This window comes from Petaurus breviceps, unplaced genomic scaffold (genome assembly GCF_028583685.1).
Source record: "Petaurus breviceps papuanus isolate PSGF00001 unplaced genomic scaffold, PetGlider_PUasm1.0 38, whole genome shotgun sequence".
In the NCBI taxonomy this organism is placed as follows: Eukaryota; Metazoa; Chordata; class Mammalia; order Diprotodontia; family Petauridae; genus Petaurus; species Petaurus breviceps.
In genome coordinates this window covers 102,337,754-102,351,093 of record NW_027186304.1, presented here as the reverse complement: position 1 = coordinate 102,351,093, position 13,340 = coordinate 102,337,754, and the positions used below count along the sequence as shown (strand labels likewise).

General features: G+C 39.4%; 1 pseudogene; it reads right to left on the bottom strand.

The window, feature by feature from the left end:
* The window catches only part of LOC138170301 (meiosis-specific kinetochore protein-like), a 16,140-nt pseudogene extending 4,031 nt beyond the window's left edge, over positions 1–12,109 (bottom strand).
* Between the last annotated feature and the right edge of the window lie 1,231 nt (positions 12,110–13,340).

Sequence of the window (13,340 nt, the reverse complement as noted above, 5' to 3'; positions counted from 1 at the left end):
CTTATTATCGGGGAAACACGGTAGTATCTTTGTGCATCTATTTCTTGGTGATGATTTAATAATGCAGCACATTTCAGATGTGACACATTGTGCCTCCCAAGAATCTTTTTCTTCTTCTGAGTTTGATGCAGGAACAATTTCATCTGAATATCTATAATTACTTATATTTGGATTTAATTTGCCTTCTGAAGATGATTATTGTATAGGGGACAAATTAATCTTAAACCTGCCTGTCTGATGATGGAGAGCTGCTCAGAAATCCTCTATTTTTCTTATTAATGGAGACAGAGGAGTTTATTTGCAAGATTTCTGGGATACACCTAAAGCAGTCCTCAGGGGTAATGTTATATTCCTTAGTCTTGATATCTGCAGTTATTTTTTTTTTGTTTGTTTCAGGCAAAATTTTATAAATGGAATTATCTAAAATTGCTGAAAGATTTGAAAATTGCTGCATATCCTCTATAGCCACTGCTCTGCTGGTATCCAGAAAAGTAAAATTCTTGAATTTGAGATAGTCTTCAGTAGTAGAATCATTAACATCTAAAAACTCTTCTCCCGTGAATATTTCAGGTGATGGAAAACTACGTAAACTATCTTCAAAGTTGGTGGTTTCTATACAAAAATTCAATCAGAAGATCTCAAAAGAGAGAAAGAAATGTCACTTGATGAAGTTATACTCGAACTTATTTGAGTGTTATTTGGACTACTTTCACCTTGGAAATCATCATCAGTCATTGATTCCTTCTGTGCAAGAGTGTTCATGTTCTTGGATGTTGAGGGCCAGCTCTGAGAAGTCCATTTTAGGAAGTTCAGGCCAGAGTTTTCTCATGGTCTGTTTTTACCTTAGTGAGCCAACAATCCTGAGATACTTAGCTCATAATTTCATTCCTTGTGTATTCCTCAATTAAGATATGGATATTGCTATTGTTTGTGTTTACCCATGGAATTCAGATCACCCCTCTCCTTGAATTTTAACCAACATGCTAGAAGTCATGTACCAACTTACAGTATTAGGAAATGTCCCATGGGAATGGCCGTAAATCAATGTATACTTTGCCTATATAACTCCTGACCCTCAGATGAATAAATGAATTTGCTTGCAACTTGCTTGCAATTCTGCTTGGCCCACGTTTCTTAGTTTTTGAGCTTTCCCATGAAGTGGCCCACATTAATGTCCTCACTAATGCGACATTTTTGTAGGTTTTTTTGGTGTGCAACGTTCAACTGCATACCATGTTTTGTAGCAGTGCTCTCACATAACTGTGTTGCCGCAACATTCTCCTTCAACTTTGGTAAGATTTTCATTGGAAGTTTTCCTTTTGATCCTCACAGTGGTGCATTGTGGGGCTAGGGCTCATCAAGGCCTCAGCTGGGCACCCGTGGCAGCAGGTGTGGTTCAGCCGTGGGTGCTGTACGTGTGTTGCCACAGCATATTTTTTTTAATTGCATATCTAATGAAATTTGAAGATCCCTTTCTATTGCTAAGCTAAGAGGTGCCTAGCACCTAGTGTCAAATTAAGCCTCTGTTAAAGAAACAGAAGGTATGAACCCCTATTGCTGATATAACAGGAAGGGGTTGAACAGGGAGGAGCTATACTGTATTTAAGGAAGAGCACAAACTGGACAGTCAGAATTTCCTGGGGTAAGTATCATGGAGTAAGAGCAGCTGCAACTGGACTGAAGATTGAACTGAGAATTGAGAAGAACTGAGAAGAGGAATGAGAATTGAGAATTGAGACAGAATTTCTTGGAGTAAGCCACATGGAGGCTGGAAAATGTGATTTTGATTTTGAGAACAGAGCTTATGGTGCTGAGGATTTCAGAGGGCCAGCCAGAGCTGCTGTGGCTGCTGAGGATTTCAGAGGGCCAGCCAGAGCTGCTGAGGCTGCTGAGGATTTCTGAGGGCCAGCTGGAGCTGCAGAAGACTGAGGAACCATGACTGTGGTGCCAGCATTTTTTACAAATATTGTTGTGACTTTGTTAATGTGTATGAATGTTCTTGTGGCTTTGTTAAGCCTTGTCTTCCCAAGAACAGAGACAGTGAAGGATTTGAGATGGACTGGACACTGTGAGCTCCAATGTAGAGCAGGAACTGCATGGACAGCTGGACAAAGACCTGGGAGGTGACACCTTTGAACCCAGGTGACAGTTTGGTGGATTCAAGTGGGAGCTACCTGCCTCGAGTAAAGATGAAAAGACCTCTCTGTGAATACTGAGCAGTGACTGATGAAATTGTTGCACTCCATGGGTGAAGGACTTTGACTTTTGTACTTTGTGTCCCTTAAGAAGGCAAGTCTCCTTAAGGATGATTGAATGATTAAGTTACTAAGTGATTGAGTTACTAAATGATTGTACTTTATTTAAAACTGTGTGACCACTTTGGTGAAAACTATGTGGCCATTTTAGTGATAAGTTGTTGAGTTGTGACATGGTGAGTGCTGTATTTTGATTTTCTGTGATAAGTTGTAACATTCTGAATGCTGTACCTTGATTTTCTGTGAATTTTTTGCTCTGATTTGTTATCAAATAAATAGAAAGCTTGCTATACTATGTAATCAGAACCTTGAAAGCTGTTCACAGTAGCAGTCCTCTGGAAAGCTGTTTGTGCATGGCTTTACACTAAGCAACTGAAAAATCTGACAAAAGCCCAACCATTAATTCATTTACATTGGAATTTTCTGGTTCTCTCCCAAGTAATACTAGATTATGTTGCCTTTCGTGCCATGTAGAGGCAAATCTACAACATTCAACTGAAGGATATTTGCCTAAAGTTGTTTTTCCAATAGTTGCTGATTTGCACTGGCTAAACATTTCCTTGCCAGAGGATCATATTCATGGTACTGTCAATCATCAAGGGAGCTCAGAAGTTCTCTAAGCTCTTCATTTACCAGATGAGGCAGCTGAGGACCAGGTCAATTATCGACCTGGCCACAGTCATATGACTACTCAGTGGCGGACGTGGGATTTGGGACCAGGCCCTTGGATAGCAGAACCTGTATTCTTTCCACTACCTTCTCACACTGAGAAAATTATAGGTTTGGACTAAAGCATTTTTTAAATTGCTCACTCTGAGTATCCTTTCTTTAATTCATCAAGGATCTATGATTTAGCAATGTGAGACTCATAGAAATCATTCTTACCATAGGTGTATGTGTGTGTGTGATTGAGAGGGAGAGAATGTGTTTGTCTATGTGTATAGCTATGGTTTTAAAAGTTCGTTGCCCAGGGACCATCCTTCATGCCATTAACCTTTCCAGAAAACATTCTGAATAAGGGAACTGAAAATTATCATTAGTGGTCATAGCACCAGCAGCTTGGTGTTCTCGTTGTTTGTCCTTCATCCTCAAAGAGGACCATGACATCAGGAAGGTGATGCCATGATTTGCAAATGAATTGGATTTAAGTGAGGAAGGGATGTGCAAAATCAACAGCCTCACTTCCCTACAGAGTCATCTGGGTCCAGTGGCAAGATATAGATCAAGACAACTGGAGATGGCCCCCAGCAGCAGCAACAGCATGTTGACAGTAATAGTAATAATTTGTTATTGTTCAGTCGTGTCCAATTCTTTATTACCACGTTTGGGGTTTTCTTGGCAAAGATATTAGACTGGTTTGCCATTTCCTTCCCCAGCTCATTTTATAGTTGAGGAAACTGAGGCAAACAGGGTTAAGTGACTTGCTCAAGGACACACAGCCAGTAAGTGTCTGAGGCCAAATTTGAACTCAGGATGATGAGTCTTCCTGATTCCAGACTAGGTGTTCTATCCATTGTGCCACCCAGCTGTCCACAGTAGCAGTGAAAGCTAACATTTAAATAGAGGGAGCTCTAGGTAGGATAGTGGACAGAGTGCTATGTCATAAGGAAGTCAGTTTAAATCCTGTTTCAGACATTTACTAGTTGGGTGACCCTGGGCAAGTTATATAACTTCAGTTTCAATCTCCTCCTCTATAATATAGGAATAATTTTAGCCCCTGCCTTACAGGGTTGTTGTGAGAATCAAATGAAATCATATGTAAAGAGATTCACAAACCTTAAGGTGATGCACATACTAGCTATAGTGATGATGATGGCCCCAGACTGGCCTTCAGGCAGGTAGACATGCATATAATATAGTCTCTCATTAGGCCCCTGCATGAAACGTGTGCTCCAGTTGCATAATCTTTGAGAGACAAGGGTTCTCTCCATCTCACCATAAAGACATTGGAACAGGCCTTTGGTGGACATACTACTACTACTCTAAGACCCAAATTACTCATTGAAAATCCTTCCTCTCATATAAGTGACATAAACTTCTATTAAAACCACCATTTATGGAAAATACATTTAATCATTTAGAGAGCACAGTAGCTTGGGTCTGATTCAGGTCAGTCTCTTTTTTTATTATTATTATAATTTAGGAATGTTTATTAACCGGCCGGTGACTTCCTCCCCAATAGGGAAGATAGCATTGAATCTTCTGAAAGATATACTTTTATAGAGTTAGGTGTTGCTAATCAACAAAATGTGGTTCCAAGGGGGGGGTACCATTTCTAGTGAAATCTTGGGTACCTAACAAGAACAAACTTGTATCTGGGGTATGTTTCTAGCAACACAGGTGAAACATTCCCTCACTATCATGGCCTATTAGGTGGTTTCCAGGGACCCTGGTAGGGGTCCCCTTCTAACGGGTTTAGGGGGCTTTGGTGTATAATTTCTTTTTTTTTTTAAAGCAATCGGGATTAAGTAACTTGCTCAAGGTTACCCAGCCAGTTATTTCTGGGTGAGGTGCTAAGTATCTGAGCCTGGATTTGATCCCCAGGTCATCCCAACACTGGGGCTTGTGCTCTTACTCGCTGAGCCACCTGGCCACCCCTGGTGTATAATTTCTGATGGGCACTTCATTCCACCCTTTTTCTTGTTCATAGTTGAAATTTGGACTCAACTGAGTCCAGGGGATTGTTCTCTTGCGCCAGGGCTATGGTACCCACTGCTGTGATCCTGCCATACTAAGGCCAACTAGGATAGGAACTAAAATGGGGGCTGCCAGCAAAAAGATGTTCCTGCATACAAGCAGTCAGAAGTTAAGCTCGGGTCCGAGGAACTTGGGATCTACCAAAGTACTGCCTGAGTCTGCAGGGGTGATGGTAATGGGTGGAACAGGGGGGCCATCCAGGGTTCTATCGCCACTAGGAGGCGGGTTGAGGACTGACTTGGGACTGGTGGGAGTCAGATCCCTTGCAGGCCAGTCTCTTTGTGGCCTGTCTAAAATTGAAATGAAATGAGATATATGAAACCAATCTAACAGATGATAAAAGGAAGTGTACTTAGCCACAGCGGGGGAAGAAACATCAAGGATAAATAGCATTACTATTTGGAGCATCGCTTTCAAATTTTGTTCATACAACTTCTATAATCTGAAGGTTCAGTGAGAGGCTCCAGACCCTCTGTGTTTTGCGTATTTTTGTGCCCAGGTGACCAGGAAACTGTGTCAATAGCCCAATCCTTCATTCCTCAAGCCAATCAAATCTCAAGATCAGTTTCTACATATTTTTAAGGAAAAACTTTCTTAACTTAGGAAAGGAGGTACTTTGGGATACTGCTCCCACCACACAAAGTATACAATTTTGCTCTGCAAATACAAAGTTTAAAAGTACTTAATTCTACTATTATGACATAAAAATGAATGACTACATAGATGAAAGAAGAATATTTGTCACTAATGTAACCTCAGAAATGACCTCTTCTAAATATATTCAGGGTATACAAATAGGGTCACAACATGGGAATTTTCCACTAATGATGGAAATAGTCATGGGGCAAATCAAATTCTAAGTAAATGAGTGGGTAAAAATATCCATCTGAGACCCTAAACACCTTAAATGGGACAATGACTCCAAAATCATTAAGGTGGTTATGACCCTACATTTAAGCCAAATATGGAATTTGACTTACAATTACCATCCTGGTCAAAGATATGTACTTACCATTTGGGAGGATGGAATAAATAATGATGTCATTTCCATAGGGAAATAATGTACATTTTTTGGGCAAGTCTCCAGTTCTGATTTAGATTCATAAGCTCAGAGCTATCCATGACACTGAATATACCCTTTGGTTAAGAAAGCAGTAGGTTTGTTCCTTTCTTGTTTGCCTTTTGAAAATTACATTTAAAATCTGGCCCTAAGTCACAATCCAGTCTGTAGAAAGAAATTTTCAGTTTTGCCCAAAGGGAATTATGTACGTAATTCTCATTAACAATAATGTGATTTTTCAAATAGAATTCCCTAAACACCAGACTGTGCTGTGTATTCATCCATTAATGCCTGGTCTCCAAGACATGAAATTCCATTTCTAATACTGTTTTAACTGTGTCACAGCAAATAGAACCTGACTATTATTAGTGTGACATGCTCAGTTATGAATTTTGAGCCATACAGATTGTGCTGAGATTATTTTCCCTGAAGTTACCCATATTATATTAGTTTACAAATAGTGCCCAATATTTCTATAATAATTGAAATTATTTAAATATTTCTTAGAGTTTTAACATAAAACTCTCTAAATCCTTTTTAAGTAAATTTAAGTCCTGAATGTTCTTATGGTTATAACTGGAATAATTAGGACTGTTCAATCCATGTGCTTGGTACTATGCAAAAAATAAAACTGACTCTAATTTTTATCCATTAGACTAATCATCTGTATCTGACAGTCAAGATACAAATACAAGAAAAAGATGGAATGAATTTAGAGAAAGGAAGGAAATCAGAAATATTTGGTCTTTTTTCAAACCTGGCTCTCTTAAGGTGACTAAGGTGACCCAGCATAGTCGTCATTTTGAAGTTTAAGGAGGTATTTTAATTAATAGAAGGCAAACTAAGGAAGTTCCATTCACATAAAACTGTCTATAGGAGAGACTGATGATATTATGAAAGTATGAACTTGAGACAAGAATGAAGGAGATGAATATCTCATTTGAATAGTGCACTTAAGAAGAAAAAGACATAGACAAAGATTATGTGACTAGTTTTGAAGGTCAAGATGGGAATTTCAAATCTGATTTTAAAGTAATAATGCAATAGGGAAAATATGAAATATAAATGCATTAGCAAATCACAGGTAAGAAAATAATTCCCAGATATTGAAGGTTTTGGTTATAAGTAGGACCTGTGTGACCTTTGGTTATAAGTATAGCCCAGGTCTTTCTTTCACATAGCCCGCTGTAAGCTTAACCCAGGATCCTCATACTCTTTAGGTATGTGTCTATTCAAGCCTGCAGTTTATGATCCTAAATTGCATGAAATGAGCCTATATTTTATCTATTTGCCAGGACAACCAGAGGGCATAAAAGTGAAAAGCAAGGTAAGTAAAAAGAAAAATTTCCCTTTGCCACTGTCATAGATTTCCTTACTAACAGTGGGAAAGAGGGGAGAAAACACAAATATCCTGGAAAACTCATTCTTCTAAGGCTCCTGCCCACTTGGAACAGGTCTCCACTTCCAAAGTTGATATTTAACTGCTTTACTGAAGAGCTGCTCCAGCCATCAGTAGCTTCCCTTATGAGCTGCTACTATCATCTGCTTTCTCTATGCTAAATCTCAATTGCTAGGTATCTTCTTACATGCACAGATGTACTACAGCTATTTTGTGAGTTATCCCCTCAGTTTCAGGGCTCTTTCAGTTCTTTTTTAAGTCAGACCCATAGCTACACCCAGTCATCCCAGTGAGAGTTACTCATGTCAAATCTATCAATTTAATTGGTTCTCTCCTTCCCAGAAATTTTCTTGATCTCACTGATTGGGTCAAGGTCAGGAATTTTTTTCTGATTCTCATCATGCCACTGGTGACTAGCACCCAAGTCATGCAAATTTATCTGGAACATTATTTTAACAATATTAGAAGGGCTGGTGACCCTTTTCCCAGAGCCTGCAACTATACCCAATACCTACCTTCACTCCTTACAGCGAAAACATGGACTTTAATCAGGTGACATATTGCTTTGTTCTGGAGAACATCTGATACTTCACTTGATAAGCATAAATGTTATATGAGTTTGACTCTAGTTCAAACAAGTTTATGAAGTTTTGTGTTTATTATAGTGCTTTTTAAAAGAAAATCTTAGTTTAATTCATGGTTCAGTAGAGTAACTTATATTTTCGATGGGAGCTTCTCCCAAAACTGTTCATTTCAATTTGGATTTGGCTAATTTGAAGTTTTTCTAATTCTGTTTTTCAACATTTGGCTAATTTTGTTTCCTGGCCAAGAATCAAGTAATCTCTGCTATGACTAAAGGTCCCATGGGGAAAGATCAGTTCTCTATAGATTACAGACAGTGACTTCATAAAGTTTAAAATATTTTAAATCAGTATTTAATTTTGCAGATTGAGAGGTACTTTGACCCAATGTAGGGAGAACAAATCAGGCATGGTAATCTTTAGATGCAAGTGTGATCTAAGTGATGTGTTTAATATGATGGTGAGAAATTGTGTTGCTTTTTTTTTTGAGAAAAAATTGGAAAGCCTAGAGAGTTAGACTTCTGGATAAAATTTTGAGTAAGTGAAAGTAGGTCATGGGTTGAGATCTGCTCTAGGCATTACTGTCTTTGAAACTGTAAGTTACATGAATGTGGTACATAGACAATGTGGCTTTGGCACTAACCAACCAATTAAATGTTCAAGGAGGCTTAGTTCAAATTCTGACTGCACAATAAACTCAGCAAGAAACTCTGGGTATGTTCTATGTGCTTTACTTTTCTACTGAATAAAATGGGCTGCTAGTTGGCATAGGGCAGCTAGGTGGCACAGTGTATAGCGTGCCAGGCCTGGAGTCATGAAGACTCATCTTCCTGAGTTCAAATCTGGCCTAGTTGTGTGACCTTGGGCAAGTAACTTAACCCTGTTTACCTCAGTTCCTCCTCTGTAGAATTAGCTGGAGAAGGAAATGGCAAATCACTCTAGTATCTTTGCCAAGAAAATCCCAAATGTGGTCACAAAAGGTCAGACATGACTGAACAACCACAAAATGGTTATAATAGTGAGTTATTGGCGAGTTAATCATAACTAATTCTGAGTTTGGTTTTCTACTTTGTGCCATTCTCTGATCATGGAATGCTGACTCCCTTTTCTCATGTCTCTCATATGTGAAAAGACAATCAACCTCTGGCATATGGGAATTGAGTTACAGAGGGGAATAGGATCAAGAAGCCCAGATGATCAACCTGCCCAAGAGAGATGCTATTCTATGAGTGCAGTGATTTGAGGCTACCATGAGAAGGGAAATGACATCAGGGCCCTGCAGGACGACAGCCAGGAGCTCCTTTAGTCAGATGTGCTCTTGTATGTGTGCCAGACAAAAGAGAGTGTCCTGTCTTGGTGCTCACTCTCATCACAAGTGCTGTGGAATATATTACTGGCATAGTTCACCCCAGGTAAATTAGGGGAATGTTTTGTAGTTACTACGCCATTTTAGTAAATCCCTTAGCTTTGACCTGTGTTTACTGTCTGACAATTAAAGGTAATAGCACTGGTGATGGCTCAGGGCTGTCATTTCAGGAATGCAGACACACATCGAGTATTTGTGCCTGGGAACAGATGCCCCTTGGGGGAGTTAACTTGTAAGTTCGTATAAGTATGAATAGGGAATGGGAAGGGAAAGTTACACACATGTATGTAATTACATATGTATGTATATTAAGAGCCAATGTGGCATAGGGGATAGAGGTCTAAAGTCTAAAAGACCTGGGTACAAGTTCAGATTCTTCTAAGTAACAGGTGTGTACAATGGATAAGTTATTTGCCTTCTTTGTAGCCTAGGCAGCTACTCAGGATTCTCAGTTGAGTACCTGTCTGCACTAGAGTCGGAGCGAGTAAACATTTATTAAGTATTTTCCATGTCTAGGCACTATGCTAAGTACTAGGGCTACAAGGAAAGGCATATGAGAATACCTGCCCTCAAGGAGCTCATAATCTAGTGGGGAAAGGGAATGCATAAAAAGAATCTGGAAATCCTATAGCTGAGGTGGGAAATGATCTCAGGAGGTGAGAGTTTCAGAGTTGATTTCATCTTACGGAATGATAAGTTTCTAGAGATTCTGAAGTCCAGGAAAGTAACTAGGTGGCAGATGTGAATTAGGGTGTAGAGGATCTAGGAGGAGATCTCCAATGTCCACCCCCTCCAATCAGAGGGAGAGAGGGGTGCCAGGGGTGGGGCTGTTGAGGAGTTGTGAGTTTCAGAGTTGATTTCATCTTGCAAAATGATGAGTTTCTAGAAATGATGACTAGAAAAATAGCTGTACCAGGGGAGGGAGTTTCCACCTCAAGAAATCATAGATATATACACCCTTCCCAAAATGAACAAACAACCATGGTCATACCATTACTATATAATATATTTAATATTCTGTCTGTTAAAAGTTTCAATCAGGCCATGTCATTTGACAGTAGATAAGTGAATGCCTAGCCCAGAATGCCCAGATATGAAGATAAGAGTGGAGCAAGATTGTTAACACACTGCTTAGAAAAAGAGATGCTGTGTTGATCAGGAACTATTTTATTCTAGAAATAGATAATGGACTTGTGATTTCATTGACAAAGGGCACTTTCTCTACTAATGCAAGTTATACTTTCTTTTCAACTTAAGCATGAAGAAGTTGCCCAGAGCACTGAGAGGATAAAGGCCTTTTCCAGGGCCACACAGTCATATGTGTATATATATATATATATTGGAGGCAGATCTTGAACCCAGATCTTTCTGTGATCACTTCTCTATCTACCACACCACATTGCCTCTCTATAAATAAAACCAAGAGTTCATTTCATTCCAGTTTATAAATTTATAAAAAGCAAGAGTGTCCATGCAGGACTAGCAAAATGAATCCAAGGAGACCGTGGGAAATTGAATTTACTTCCAATTTCTATTTATTCCTCATCACAAAAATAAGTAGGCAAACATTTTCTATATTGGGTCTTACTTGATTACCTCTAGTGAGAGATGATGAAAAATATGTGATTCCATTTCCAGAGAACATGTTTGAGGAGAACCATAACATTTTAGAGGTAGAAAGGGCTTTACAGATCACTTATGACATCATCTCTCCTGTTCATAATTTTATTACATTGTCAACAAGCCCATACACTTTGATGAATGTATCTTAACCTGATCCCTAATAAATCTATTGCTATTCCACCCAACAAAAGAGGGTATCTATTGAGTTTATTACAATTTTAGGGAATTGACCAGAGGAGTTCACTAAAAAGCTTCATAACCTTATTGGACATGGGACCTGTGGAACTTTGTGAAGAATGTGGATATGCTCTTTGACTAGGACATGGTCGCTGGTGATAAGGCTATCTCAAAGTTTATCTGTTGGGGTTGTTACTTGGCTATTGTAGATAGCAAGTACCCCTTTGTATAGGGCCTAATAAGTTGGGAATAACTTGCAGAGTCAGATCTTTTTAGAGATATACTGAGAGACTGAATGTCAGTGAGTAGTAGAACTAAGATCAGACCTAGGCACTTTGGGGGAGGGTGTTGAGGGAAAAACTATACACGCACACAGTCGCCCTCTTGGAATCTATAATGGCTGCCTTGGAGAGAGGCACATCACAGTAACATATGCTCTCATTCACATAGCCCAAGAAGAGAACTGTTGGTCCCATGAGTTGCCTGATCTTGAATTTCTGGTCTCAGGTATGAAGAGGCAATGATATAATTTCTCAGCCTGAGATATGGCAGCCCTGGAGAGAAGAATGATATGGTCAAATGGTGGGCGCTCCTGAACCCTACCCTTCTAAAGAATATAAAAAACATCTTGAGCCCCAAACTTCCTAGATAGAGGAGGGGGAAATTTACTAGATAATGCCAAGTTCTTGGAGAGTTTGAGGACCCAGGCTTCTAAAAAGACAAGTTCCTGGCATGTTCTAGTCTCTTGATAAAAGGAGAATCAAATATGTAACTCCATAGCTAGGGGACCAACACAAGATTAAGCCATAATATGGAAGTACAAAAACCTGCGCTTTGCCCTTTGCTATTACTGTGAGTTATTTGAACAGTACGAGTCTGGGAAGGGGGTTGCCTTTCTAGAAATCCCAACTTTGTTCCCTCTTGACAGCAGTCAAAGCCATATTGTGGCATATGCGTATCAGGTGCTGTATCAGGCCCTGGGGGAAGGCTGGTCTCATCAGAGTCAAGATCATTGAATCAATTGTTTGGGGGCTACTGTGAGTACTTTCTGTGTGGCTGCGTTTTCTATGGGGTGAAGTACTATCCTATACCTGATGAGTATCGTAGCTTTGAGTGCTTGAATGGGAGCTGGGAACCTATCTATTTATCCACATTTATGGATATGAGCTATATTCATACTATGCTCTGAAATTTTCCAAGTAGGGAGTAGGCAAACCAAATAGATATAATTTTGAAGGGTTTGCCCCCAAGATTGAATCCTTGGAGTAAGCCTAGAAACTAGAGAATAGGGCCACAGGTTACACAGATTAATTTATTTTCTGACAAATATGTTTCATAAAGACTTGTATTCTGAAAATCATACACCCCTGGGGTACCTTTATATATAACACTCTTTGTAAGAATCATTTTTAGAATAATGTAAATTATTTGCTGTGGAACCTCAAATTTCACTTTTTTCTCCTCCAGTCTAGCAATTATATTACTTTTTCTCAGAAAAGTAGTGCCTCAGAGCAGTCACAGTGAACCTGTTATCTCGAGTCATACATTCTCTTTTACTCTCCTTGTATTCAGAATCAATAGGGCAATGTAGCCTAGGTTACCATGACGCACTCCAAAGCCAAGGAGGAATAGAATCCCAGCCCTAAAGCTGATGAAAACTACAGGTTAGTAATACACAGATTATCCTTGGCAATGTGCAGGCTCTTTGGGCCATTTGTTTTCTTAAGCAACAGCCAGAAAATCAGGGATTGATACTTAAGCTAGTAGCACCTTAGTGCTATTTGACTCCCCTCATCACCTCCCACCACCCCCCTCAAGTTTCATTTCTACTTCATCAAATGACAGCTCAAGAACAGGTTTTACAAATATTTGAATTAGAGTTAAATTATCTTGGGGATTAATCATGCAATGGAAAAATTAGATAAAACCATTATCAATTACACATTCCATGAGTTTATTCTTCCTACAAACCTCTACCTGCAACCCCTCTGCTAATGATCTCTCTCTTTTTTTTTTTTAAAAGCAATCGGGGTTAAGTAACTTGCTCAAGGTTACACAGCCAGTTATTTCTGGGTGTGGTGCTGAGTATCTGAGCCCAGAATTGATCCAGGTCATCCCGACACTGGAGTCGGTGCTCTTACTTGCTGAGCCACCTGGCCGCCTCTAAGCAATTGGGGCTAAG